The 13,063-nt window shown below is 45.4% G+C and overlaps 1 protein-coding gene across 1 annotated transcript in view; it reads right to left on the bottom strand.

Annotated features, from left to right (window-relative positions):
* The window catches only part of LOC144767616 (putative methyltransferase DDB_G0268948), a 544,273-nt gene extending 536,218 nt beyond the window's left edge, over window positions 1-8,055 (bottom strand). Inside the window, exon 1 of the mRNA XM_078651020.1 lies at window positions 7,946-8,055. The gene's annotated coding sequence lies outside the window, so the exon portion shown is untranslated. The remainder of the gene's footprint in view (window positions 1-7,945) is intronic.
* Window positions 8,056-13,063: the final 5,008 nt, after the last annotated feature.

Here is a 13,063-nt window from a genome sequence, read left to right as displayed (position 1 = left end):
TCCACCATCTATAGACCAGGAAACCCTTGACCTACCAAGAAACGCCTTAGGCAGGGAGGCAGCAAGTCCCCATGATTCTAGTAGCAGCAAAACCGAAGCAAGGGCATTAATGTCCTACCTTAACACACAAGAATGGGAAGACATGTTAGCCACTTATGTATGAAAATAAATATCTAGGCAACTGTGATGGCTTGTCGCACAGAAAAAATTAAATACAGGCTAAAGGCTATTCTCAGAATTATGGTACCAAAATATTTTATTAACATTACATCAATTTGTATGCTAAATTAAAAACAAACATTTAATAATAACAAAAGTTAAAAATGACCCAAACTGGGTGAAGTGAAGTATCATGAGCAACGAGTTAGAATTTCTGGGCTCATTGATCACAAATGGTATTTTGGGAAATCTCAAAGAGAAAATATAATTATCACGTCTAGTTGATTTGGGAAACAAGGGTATTTAATTCTTATTGATATTATAACTATAACAGTGTATATTGTCACTTACTTTGTTGATATTAAAACGGAAGCTTGATATTTGCTAACATCTGGAGCCCAGAAATTCTAACTCGTTGCTCATGATACTTCATGGGCTAGACTTGTCGAAAAAATAGGTCTTTTGTCTAATTCTCAACATTTAGAGCCTTGAATTGATTGGTGCCATATGTATATAGATTGTTTTGTAGAATTCATTGTTTATTATTATTTAACATTGTGTATTTATAACCTAGGTTAATTCGTGGCTTTTCCTGAGGAAGGCGCTGGTCGCCGAAACGCGCATCGAGAAGATATTGTACTGTGCCACACAATTGTTTTATATTATGTTTTACTTTTAATTCGCTAACTGTTGTATCTATATATATTGATGTGTATGTACCGTATGCCCCAGTTTGGGTCATTTTTAACTTTTTTTATTATTAAATGTTTGTTTTTAATTTAGCATACAAATTGGTGTAATGTTAATAAAATATTTTGGTACCATAATTCTGAGAATAGCCTTTACCCTGTAATTAATTTTTTCTGTGCGACAAGCCATCACAGTTGCCTAGATGTTTATTTTCATACATGAGTTTACCCTGCTCTAGGAATTGTTTATTCTTTACTGTTCAGGGGGCCTTTGTTTGATTCACTAATGTTAGCCACTTATACACCTGATCAAAAAGAGACCCATGTCCCCGAATTACCTTCGGTAGCTAAAAATATAAACACGCCCGCCAGCGACTCTAAAGAGGATGAGGGGAGAAAGGAACAAAACATCGGAACGTGGAACTCACTGCTAAACACAATCCAATTAGCAGTAGATACCCTGCAATACCAATCAGAGAAAATGGAGCTTCAACTTAATCTTCTCAATACATTGGCAGTCTTCACAGCTGGCATTGACGACAAGTTAGGCAACCTAAAGAACCTGATACTGAGGGCACAATCAAACACCTATCTGAGCTGCAATTGCAGCCAGGCTCTAGCCAAAGTAGCCACATTGCCTTCAATGCTAACAGAACTAATAGGAGAAATAAAGACTCAACACAGAGGTTACGCAACTAAAGACATGGGCTCTACCAACTCTGAAGAAGGAGACATCAGGAGCGAAGTATCCAGAAATATAGCAGAGCCAACTGGCCATTTTGTATCCACAAATGAAGAGACAAGCCACACGGGACAGGAGTATTCACAAAAACTTAACGCCAAACAACGGCGTCAACAAAAAAGAAAAGGGCGTAAGCAAAAATCTGCAACATCTACGTCTAAATACTTCCCCATCTTCTACGACATAAAGGAGAATTTCTTGGATGACACTAACAATGCTAATCCAACAGACAGTGAAAACCACTCGCCCTTAGGATTAGACCTGCAGAAGCACAAAATAAACAGTAGCCAGCAGAACCAAGAAGTGCAAGGCCCCAAAGGATCACCGGCAACAGACCGAACGGAACAAACAGACGGACACAGAGAGGCGGCAGCAAAGCTCATACATCTTACACTGCCAAACGGTGCCAAGAATAAGATTGTAAGGGCCTCTGAGGATCAAGCGGGTGACTCAATGCTGCAAAACAAGGAGCCCCCTCCCCTAATGGAAAGGGTAACGTCAGAACCAACTACCAACCAAGATATATCATCAATAGATGCAGACGACTATCCACCAAGGTCAAACTCTGAGGCAGGGAACAGGACTAGAAAACCTGGCTTAATATTAAGCCAAACTCATGAAGCCCATGCTTCTGCCATATTGGACCTTACTATCCATCCTGTCTCTAGTCAATCTGAGCATCCCCAAGCTAAACGGCCATTTGATTCACGATCAACATCAAAGCAAACACCCTCACTTACAGCATCATCACTTACCGCCAATAAGCCAGGTGAAGGCTCTATACTGGCTTCCCATAAAACCCTCACAGGTCATGGCTCACCAGCTCAAGTACATCACCTATCAAAAAAATATAATGAGGCAGGAAGTACTAAACAATCAACAGAGATGCTGGTTTTTCTTCCGGAATACAAGTCACAAGGGCAGCATGACACGCTGAATCGTGGCAATATTCTCAAACTAATGGGTCATATTCCCAGCCTGGAGGGGATAAGCACTAAGGACTTAATCTCGGTTGAATTTTTGCCTGCCGCCAACCCAAACAGCCCAGAGGGGACCAAGGTCTTCTAATAATGTTGCAGATTCTATTGCAGCAGAAGCTGAGCAATTCATGATCTGGGGCATTAAGCTTGTCCCCATATCAAAACCAGCTTACCCCTCTCCCCTACAGAGGAGGACAATCTCAAAATCAGAGGCCAGACAGGCAAACACCTTCAGCGTTCTCAAAGGTGCCTTGGGATGTTCGCCTAAAAAGAGAGAGAATATACCCTGGCAACGTCCGGAAGACAGGCTGAGGGCGGCAGCTGGTTTCGAATCAGCGCCCACAATAAGTAGGAGAAGCCCAGCGCCAATGGACCATCAGACCCTCACGCTTACCACTAGCAAGCCCCTGAAAGGAAATCCGCCAAATAAAATCATACGCAGTCCTCGGGGATGGACAGAAGCGAGTACAAGGGGGCCGCCACATCGAAATCGAGCATCAACAAGAGAAACTCTCTCTCGAACAATTTTCATACGCCCTGAAGAGGATTGATGCCATCAACAAATGAGAGACGATGCAAAGGGTAGGGAGCCAACCATAGGCATTTGCTCTTGGAATATAAATGGCCTAACTTCAAAAATGGACGACCCAGAATTTCAGCAGTACATCTCTCAATTTGACATAGTAATGCTGCAGGAAGCCTGGCTCACTTCCACACAACATATCACAGGTTTTTCCTGCTACTCAAAAGCAGCAGTCAGAACCAACAGATTCGGCCACCAGTCAGGAGGCTTAGCTACATATATATCCAGTACAACAATATCCTCGGCAGATCTCATGAACTCCTCCACATCCTCAACCTTAACAGTAAAAATAAAACTAAAACTCTGCAACAAAGAAGAAGAGATATTCCTTGTTAATGCATATGTCCATCCTAAACACAGAGGCAACGACTCCAAAATAATTTCCAAACAACTTGAGGAATATATGTCTCAGATGGAAAAGCCACTCTTCCTCCTATCAGGGGATTTCAACCAAAACCTGCTTGGTTCATCACCAGAAGAAGGGGTCCTGGCTCTAAACATAATTTATACGATACCATCGCAAAGCTCCCCGCAACACAGGAGAAAGCATCAATATAATGCCCTACTTAATGACTTAGAACATCTAAATCTTCGGGCATTAAACGGGAGATTCACGACAGATCAACCCCCAGTAGAAACATTCTACTCACAAACAGCTAGCTCCATCTTGGATTATACATTCGTCAGCCTGGCACTTTTCCCCCACATCTTGGAATTTAGAATGGGGGATAAAGGCGAAAGTGACCACCGCCCCCAAGAATGCTATCTGACAACAAAGTTGTCTATTGCAATCAGGGCAGACAAAACTTATGGGGCGATCTATTCCATCAATCAAAAAAGGATCAAATGCACGCCAACCAACTTAACAACTCTGGCTGATATTGCCCTCCAACGATATAACACACAAAAAACAAATGCAGCTGGGCATATCCTCCACTGGGAGCAATACACAGGATCTTTGCAAAAAGAACTGGCAACTAAGATCCCCCCAAAAATTAATTTGCATAAAGAAATGAGTGAAACCAACTTAAAAAAAGGACCAAAAGCAGAATTAAGGCAGCACAAAAGATTAGTAAACTCGACGCTACGACAGCTAAGATCAGCCCCCGATAACGCACAGCTTCAGGCAGCGCTGAAGAAACAAAGAACTGAGCTCAAATGCATAAAATGGAACATAAAAAAAGATGCTGAAAATGAGACATGGGCAAAATTATTACATGACATTAAAAGTAGTAATAGCTCACACTTCTGGCAATCAGCAAATAGGATCCTACGACCACAGCATAAAGGTCTAGGCTCGCATATTGTGGAAGAGTTATGGATTAATTACCTCTCTACCCAGTTCAACGATTTACCAGAATATGCTGGAGCGCAAATATTGAACATCACAGAGCCCAACTCCATAATGCTTACGCCGAAGACCCCGACTAAGAGAGAGCAAGGCCTACCCAAAAATATACCGGATATAACAGTCGGTCAGCAAATAGCATTAATAAAAAAGCAGATTCGTAAGGGCAGGAAGGAAGGTGCTCCGGGCCCGAACGGCATTCCGCCATCCCTATTCAAGGAAAAGATCACAGAATGGGCTATCAACATGCAACCGCTATTTTCGGAAGTCAGACTCTTAAATAAAATCCCAGAATCCTGGAGAGGGTCAATGATTGTCCCTATATTCAAAAAAGGTGACAAAATGGACCCTAACAACTACCGACTAGTAGCCCTCCTCGACAATGATGCAAAATACTTTGCGGGAACCCTCTTAGAGGAGATCGTGCTTTGGGCGGATTCAAATCAGATCATACCACTGAACCAGACCGGATTCCGAAAAAATACCGGAACAGCTACCAATATTCTGGCCATCTCTCTAATGATCGATGCAGCAAAAATAAAAAAACTGCCGCTGCACATGTGCTACATCGATTTTAGTGCAGCGTTTGATAACATTGAGACAGGCAGACTTTGGGGGAAACTGGCTCAATAGGGATTACCGCAGCCGATTCTAAGCATGCTGAAGCTTCTACACTCGGATACCTGGGTGCAGGCAGGTGAAGCTAGGAGGCGGCACACATCTGTCATCTAAAGTCCGCACCACCAAAGGCCTCAAGCAAGGGTGCGTGCTTGCCCCGATATTGTTCAATCTGTTCATAGCGGATCTATCAGGTTTACTCAACACATGCAACTCGCATTCCCCGAGGCTGGGAGGGAAAATCTTGAGCAACCTGTTGTATGCGGATGACGTCGTGTTACTCAGCCACACTTACATCGGCCTCCAGCATCTTCTGACCCAAATGAACAGCTATGCTACGGGAAATAAACTTAAAATAAATTTGAGCAAGACACGCACCATGTCGATCAACACCAAGAAGAAGATTCAGAAATCATGGGCCCTAGGCGGCCAAAAAATAGAGTCTGCACTCGTTTACAAATACCTGGGAGTCCTCTTTGATAGAGATGGCACTTTTGCACAGCAAAAGCAGGAAGCGAAAAGGAGAGGGGCGTGCATTGCCGTCACACTAAAAAACATAGCCAATCAATTGATGGGGCCAATTCTAACCCCCTATCTGAGAGCTATTCAGGCTAAGCTACTCCCTTCTATCTGCTATGGCAGCGAGGCGCTTCGTGGGAGAGACTCCAAGAACCTGGACATAATCCAGACATTAGCTTATAGAATAATGTTTTCGCTCCCGTCCTATACATCGCCTGCCCAACTCAGGCTGGAATTTGGTTTGCAAAAGCAAGTTGTTGCCAGATAGGGAGCATACATCATCTGCTTCCACAAACTTCGCTCGGCTACCACCAACACTCTAAACTCGCTGCTATGGCAAGATATTCAAAACAGGGACACATCTCAGGCAAGATCCTACCTGCAGGAAGCCCTGGGGGCAACCAATCTAACTGCGATCTGCTACATGCAACTTGGGCACAACCAGTTCAAAAAACTAGTCTGGAAAACGGTCAAAACTCTATCCTTACTAGAGGATAAGGCCACATTCGCCAAAAGAAAACACGCTTGGATGACATTAAATTCGTACAAATCATTGTCATCACAACTGTGCAGCCTGATCAAAGGTATCTGGAGGCAAGTCACAGGGTCATCGTTATGCATAGCGCTTTTGCGCGCTAATAGCCCTGTTAATCACAGAGGGGAATTTCCTTTGTCCCCTCGCCCCCCCCACTCTTGTCCCCCGTGTCCCCCGCACTCCAAATTCTGGGGGGGATATATCCCCCTCGGCCCCCACACTTCCTACGCCCATGCACTGTAAACTTTGCTGCTGAGAAAGGAAAGCATATCTGTTACACCACATAGGTCTGCTTTCTTATTCTGAAAAGTTGAGCCAGTCAGTAAAACTGTAGATTGAGGAAATACCTACCCGAGACCAGGAGCTGCACACTTCACAACGAGTCCTGCTACAAATAATAGTGGCGACTGCCGGTGCGTGTGTGCTTCGTGTTCATAAGGCGGGCCGGCAGTGTGTAATTTTAAAAAGGCTACTTACGCATGCACGCTGCAGCCGCGCCTAAGACAGCCACACATGACCCAATCCAGCCAATCAGAGGCCCGGCCACCGGCAACGCAAAAAAGACATGTATTTATAATTGGGTCAGCTCTTCATGGGGAGACTAAGTGAGAGTGCAGATCTTGTGAACAGTCGATTTTATTCATTTTTTGATGCACGCTGTTAATGTGAGTTGGCAGTGGCAATCTGCTCTAGACCTGGCCCTGATAAATAAGTGCCGGTGCTAAGCCCCAGAAAACACCGGCACCAATTAAGCACTTAGGTGGAGGAGAGGTTGTGGGGGGTAGGGGGTTCACCCAATAGGAAGTTTGAAATATTGGTGTAAAACGCTGCTTTTTCCTACACAATTTCTATAATAAGTTGACCTAAAATACAGTTCTTTTTGGATTTCAAAAGGAAAACCTGACCTTTCCCGGGTTGCGAGTACCAGGCCTGTCCCTGTCAGCTGTTCCCATTAATTACTTAAATCGCTCACCTTTAGTAAGAGGTAAACATGCTCTTTAGGTCACATTTAGAATAAGAAACTAGAAAAACCATTGACGGTTACATATTTATACCTTGCAAATTGCATGTTGCTCCTATGTGAAGGTCCACTTAAATTATAGCTTGTGTCCCTCGTACAAGCACAGTGAGCTGTCTACATAAAATGCAAATTTACGTTCAGTCTGCTAAAGGTCGTGCATTCTATCAGGCACATTACCCTCTTATGCTATTTTATGCGACTTTGCTGCAAACAGTTTTCTCCAAGGGCCCATCTGAGTCAACATACTTTTATTATACCCTTATATTACCCTGCACTACATTTATTACACCCTTATATTACTCTACACTACTTTTATTACAGCCTGGAAATGGCTGGGTGCATTAGGATCTTTGCATGGGTCCCCAGTCAGAACCTAAAATATATTTTTTTTAATGCATGCAATTGGTGTATGTTTTGACAATTTCAGATGTATTCCCACATGTTCCTTGTTGCTAATGTTTGGAGCAGACTTTTAAAAATAAAAGTCCAAATGTTTTTTTTTTTAAGTCCAGTTGACTGTCAGCCTGGACTTCTCTCGTCATGGTATCGCCACTCTCCGACGACGCCACACCTTAATGTTACTTACTACCACCACTCGTCTTAAGACCCCATTTCAGAGATCCCTATCTACGGAAACATTTTTGAAAGTATATTCTAAATAGGAGGCATCAATAGAAAATAAACTGAAATTCAATTAGAGAACTTTGACCGAAGTTGTAGAGGAAACAGGCAGGCGGGAGGGCTTGCTTACCTTCTTCTTAGTCTCGAGGTTACAGGTGAGGGCGCAAAACGCAAAGGCAAGCTGATGCGGGGCTAGTTCAGTGCAGCACACGTCCTCCTTAAAAACTGTAGTCTGATTGCCTTGTGTGATCGTCAGCACTGCGAGGTAAAACAACTGTCTGGGTTGTCAGTGGCAGCTGTAACTATTTAAAGATCATTCAGGCGTTATTAGCTATTGCCTCAAGTCAAATAATAACATGTCAGCTACTCACAATCTCCTGTAACCTCACCCTTTCTCAAGTAGTCAAAGTGGGGTGTTGTCATTGATGCTAGCACGCTTCACCGCACATCACCCACGCCTCTGATGACTTGTGAAAGGGCGGGAGTCGCTTGCAAGGCAGGAGTGATTGGCATGCAGCCCCAGGTAGAACTGCCTGAAGTGCTCGGGCCTCAGTAAAATTTGACACTGCTGCCCGTCATAAGAGGGGACCTTGACACCCCCTCCTCCCAAGAAGAGAAGGCCTGTTCTAGCCCTTAGGCCCACAACAAATAGACACTGACTGGCACAGGTGCGCCTGCGCACATGCCTGAGAAGAGAGGCTGGATGCCAGACCACACTTAAACATGGGTCAGAGGGAGACAGCTGGACACTGGCAGAACAGCACTATTGGACACTACCATACTTTACATTAGATGAAGAGCTGTTATTAGCAGCTACATTATCATTCTCTTGGAAGCACCTGAACAGCTGGAGGTTAAAGAGAAGTGCTGGGATTGCAGAAGGATCCCTGGCACAGCTTTCGAGAGTCTGCGCCCCTCCTCCACTTCATCATCGCAAGCTCTATACACTCTAGCCCCAGCGTGAAAACACGAGAAAATCATGCATGTGAACTGAACAGCCGCAGCCCTCGCAGGTAAGAGCGCTGGGGCCGTGTGTGTGAGAGGGGGGGCTCGACAGATTACGAGCCAAAGTGGGGCTCAGTGATCGTGAAGTGCACCCTGGGATTCGGGCATGACAGCTGTCAGATTTCCAGACACACAGAGGACTGACAGTGGTGGAAGAAGCGATATGTATATAATGTCAAGACGGGCCTTTCTACTTGCCTCTGCCAGGCAGAGAAGCTAACCGGCCTCTCCTGAACTTTTCATTTGGTCGGCCCACCCATGCACCCAGGTCCTACATCCTTCCATATGGCACACAGATTTCGAGTGAATATATTACTGCATTGTGTAGAGAATATGTGTGGAACCTGTGGAACACCAGAGGCTATAGTCAAACACGTATGCTTTTTAGGTTTCGCCTAAGCCAGCGTGCATGTGCTGGAAGGCTTTTAGTAAGGGCTTTTAAACTCTAAACACATGCTTGTGCTTTTTTTTTATCACCCGCAATTGGCCTTTGCATGAGTCTTTCTAAGAAAGACAGCACACAATTGGTCCAAGGCAGCGTTGTACCATCATACACCAGCTGCATATTTCGAAGTGCATTTTAATTTTTTTTATAGTGTCAAACATGTATGTTATATTGTTTAAAACAAAATAACACCTTTAAAGAAAAATAAACATGTTCTGTCACACTCAACCCAGTAGTGAAAAACAGCTGCCTACAACTAAACACCAACAAAACAGAAGTACTCATCATGGGCCCAAACCCCGACGCCTGGAGCGACACCTGGTGGTCCACCGCCCTCGGAAACCCGCCAACCCCAACAGACCACGCACGCAACCTGGGAATCATCCTGGACTCCGAGCTCAAAATGGACCGCCAGATCAACTCTGTATCATCTTTCTGCTTCCACACCCTCCGCCTCCTTCGTAAGACCTTCAAATGGATCCCCCTCGAACACCGAAAGACAGTCACTCACGCCCTGGTCACCAGCAGACTCGACTACGGCAACGCACTCTACGTCGGAATAAACAAAAACCTCATCCGCAAGCTACAGAACATCCAGATCGCCGCCGCAAGACTGGTCCTCAACCTGCCAAAACACTGCCACATCTCCCAGCACCTGCGCACACTCCACTGGCTCCCCGTCGAGGCGAGAATCACCTTTAAGATGCTCACCCACGCACACAAGGCCCTCCACGGCACAGGACCAGCTTACCTGAACAGCCGACTCAAATTCCACGCACCCCAAAGGACCCTACGATCAGCCCAGCTCTCCTACGCCGTGGTCCCCCGCATCAGAAGGACCAGATCGGGAAGCTACTCCTTCTCCTTCCTCGCGGCCAAAGCATGGAACGCCCTTCCACTCCACCTCAGACAGACAACATCGCTCCCCATCTTCGCAAGAAACCTCAAAACCTGGCTCTTCGACAGACTCCCTCCTTGATGGAATGGCAGATGCACCCCCCCACCCCTAGCGCCTTGAGACCCTTACGGGTGAGTAGTCGCGCTGTAACAAACCCCTGATTGATTGATTGATTGTAGTGCTTTATTAAAGGAATTTAATCAGATCCTCGGGCGCTTCCATGCTCAACTTCCCTCTGCCTTTACTCTATCACACCACCCCATATTACAACTCATTTCACATCTTAGGGGCAATGACGGCTGAACAAGGGTGGGATTTGCCATTGATGGTACTAGATATAGACCCACACGGCAGGACATCCCAATACAGAGCAACTATTTGCATCCCAATAGGTATAGTTGTCTCGAAGAAGTAGATTGACTGTACCAAGATGTATGTAACGGAGAAAGAGATTGGGTGGTGCTTTCTGCAGCTGTACCACAGACAGCTCCGGATATCATTGATGCTGGAAACTCTCTTGTTGACCATGTGTCTAATGGTCAGCCGAGTCCTACCACCCTGGAATCCCCCATACATTCTCCTAAAGCCGTTTATCCCCTGGAAACATGTAATGGCGTTAAAGGAAGTGAACATCTGGGTATGGTAGGATACCTCACTATGACAGCGATTGGTGTAGATAGTCCAGGAGGCGGGAGGGAACACAGAATAACTACCAATGAGATAATAACAGATAGCGTTCCCTGAGTATAGGTGACCAAGCGAACCCTCCACTTACCATTTTAACACCAGGGTACAAACCAAGTGGCAGGGTGGGTAATATAGTTTCTTGGAATATCGCGGGATTAGGCCCCAGAATGCATTCACCAGAATGGGTATCGTTTATAATTGGCAATGATGTTTGCATTTTCCAAGAGACATGGGCCTGCGAGCCCCTGTTTCTCTTGGGTTTCCTCAACTTTTTTGTTCCTGCTGTGAAGGGTCCTAAGGGCAGACCAAAAGGGGGATTGACGATTTGGGCTCGGCAGGCTCTATTTGAAAAAATAGTAGATCTCCCCACAGGTAATAATGACATTCAGCATATAAGATTAAATCTGACCAAGGGGGAACCGCTAGACATTTATAATTTGTACAGAAGAGGTTCAAATGGGGGGAAATCTCCAGTCTTAGTGGCACTGGACCAGCTGATTGAAGCCCAACCAAGCGCTAATAATACGTTAATTGCTGGGGACATGAACATGACCTTTGAGCCTCTCTCTATTGATGACTGGCATCTCAGAGAGGAAGCAGATACCGAGTGGGGGATCCCTAAACTGGGTTTAAATCCCGTGAGTAGATGGTCTGCTGAAATAATTCAGATGAATGCTTTATGCATGGAAAGGGGGGTAAGAGCTCTGAACGGAAGGTCTGCAAGTGATGGACAAGGGGCCAACACATTCGACAATGGTCGGTGGCAAAGTCGGATTGATTATGTCATCTGCAACTTGACAATTTGGCACCTAATGATTGATATGAGGGTGGTCTGTAGGCAGGAGAGTGACCATAATCCCCTATGTATCACCCACAAATTATGGGGTGGGGTGGTGGAGGGCCTAAACGACACAGAAGAGGGGATACCAGAGATTGTCGCAACGAACGACATGAGAAGAGTCAAGTGGCCCAAAGTAGTGGTGAACCAAGAGGCTTTGGATAGTATCAATAAGGAATTGGAGACCGCCACTGTAGCTATGGAAGCTATGCTGAAGATGGGAATGGAGGGAGGTACAGAAATGGACGAGATCACTAGCCTCCATTGTGCATTCTTTGGCCTAATAAAAGGCCATTTTTATAGGGTAGTACGGGTGCAACCTGGCAAGAAAACTCCGCCATATCAAGTAGGATGGTATAACGTACAGTGTAGGGCAGCACGAAGTTCATTGGGGATGGCTATTAAGAGCAAGGTCCCAGCTGCCATGAGGAAAGCAAGGTGGGTGTATAAGGCTAGTGTTCACCAGGCTAAGAAGGACTGGGATGAGCAGCATTGGTTAGATCTTAAGGCCGCCAGCTCAGCCAAAGATTCCAGATTATTCTGGAATATAGTCAAGTGGGGGAAAGGCGGCATCCCGGAACCACCCTCAAACTATGTCTCGCAGAGTAGCTGGTTGGACTACTTTGGTCCTCAATACAAATGTTGTCCGAAGGATATCTCGGGAGATTCTGTGGTAACTACAGTCTTTAAAACACCGCCTTTTTTAAGAACCGACGTAGCAATGGCCTTAGATTCAGTGGCGCGGGGCAAAGCTCCAGGACCAGACGGGGTGCCCGCCGATGTCTTCCTCCACGATAAAACCTGTTGGGGGAAGTATATCTTGAATTTAGCTAATGCGGTAGCCCTAGGGGCACCAGTACCAAAATCGTGGCTGGGGGCGGTAATAATACCCATATTTAAAAAGGGAGACAAAACTATACCGGGGAATTACAGGCCCATCAGCCTAATAGATACGGTCCAGAAGGTCGTAGGAAAAATGACCCTAACAAAGATCATGAATTGGGTAAATGAATCTAATGTATTATCACCGTATCAAGCCGGTTTCCGCAAATTGACCAGCACAGTAGACCAGATCTTTAGGTTCACTTTGCTACATTGGAAAACAGTGCAGCTAGGGAATGGAAACCTGTACGCAGCTTTCATCGATCTGCGTGCAGCTTTCGATTTAGTCCCCCGCTCCTTGTTATGGAAAGTCCTAAGTGAGATGGGTATGCCATCTGAGATTCTATCCCTGGTCATGAGATTACACGAGGCCAACCACGCAAAGATTCAGTGGGGTAGGCATGGCCAGGTAACTGATGAGTTCCCAGTGGAAAGAGGGGTACGTCAAGGCTGCGCCATGGCGCCAACACTTTTTTCCTTATACATCAATGGT

Source organism: Lissotriton helveticus, chromosome 7 (assembly GCF_964261635.1).
Source record: "Lissotriton helveticus chromosome 7, aLisHel1.1, whole genome shotgun sequence".
In the NCBI taxonomy this organism is placed as follows: Eukaryota; Metazoa; Chordata; class Amphibia; order Caudata; family Salamandridae; genus Lissotriton; species Lissotriton helveticus.
The sequence above is the reverse complement of the archived record's forward strand: the minus strand, read 5'-3'. Positions and strand labels throughout refer to the sequence as shown.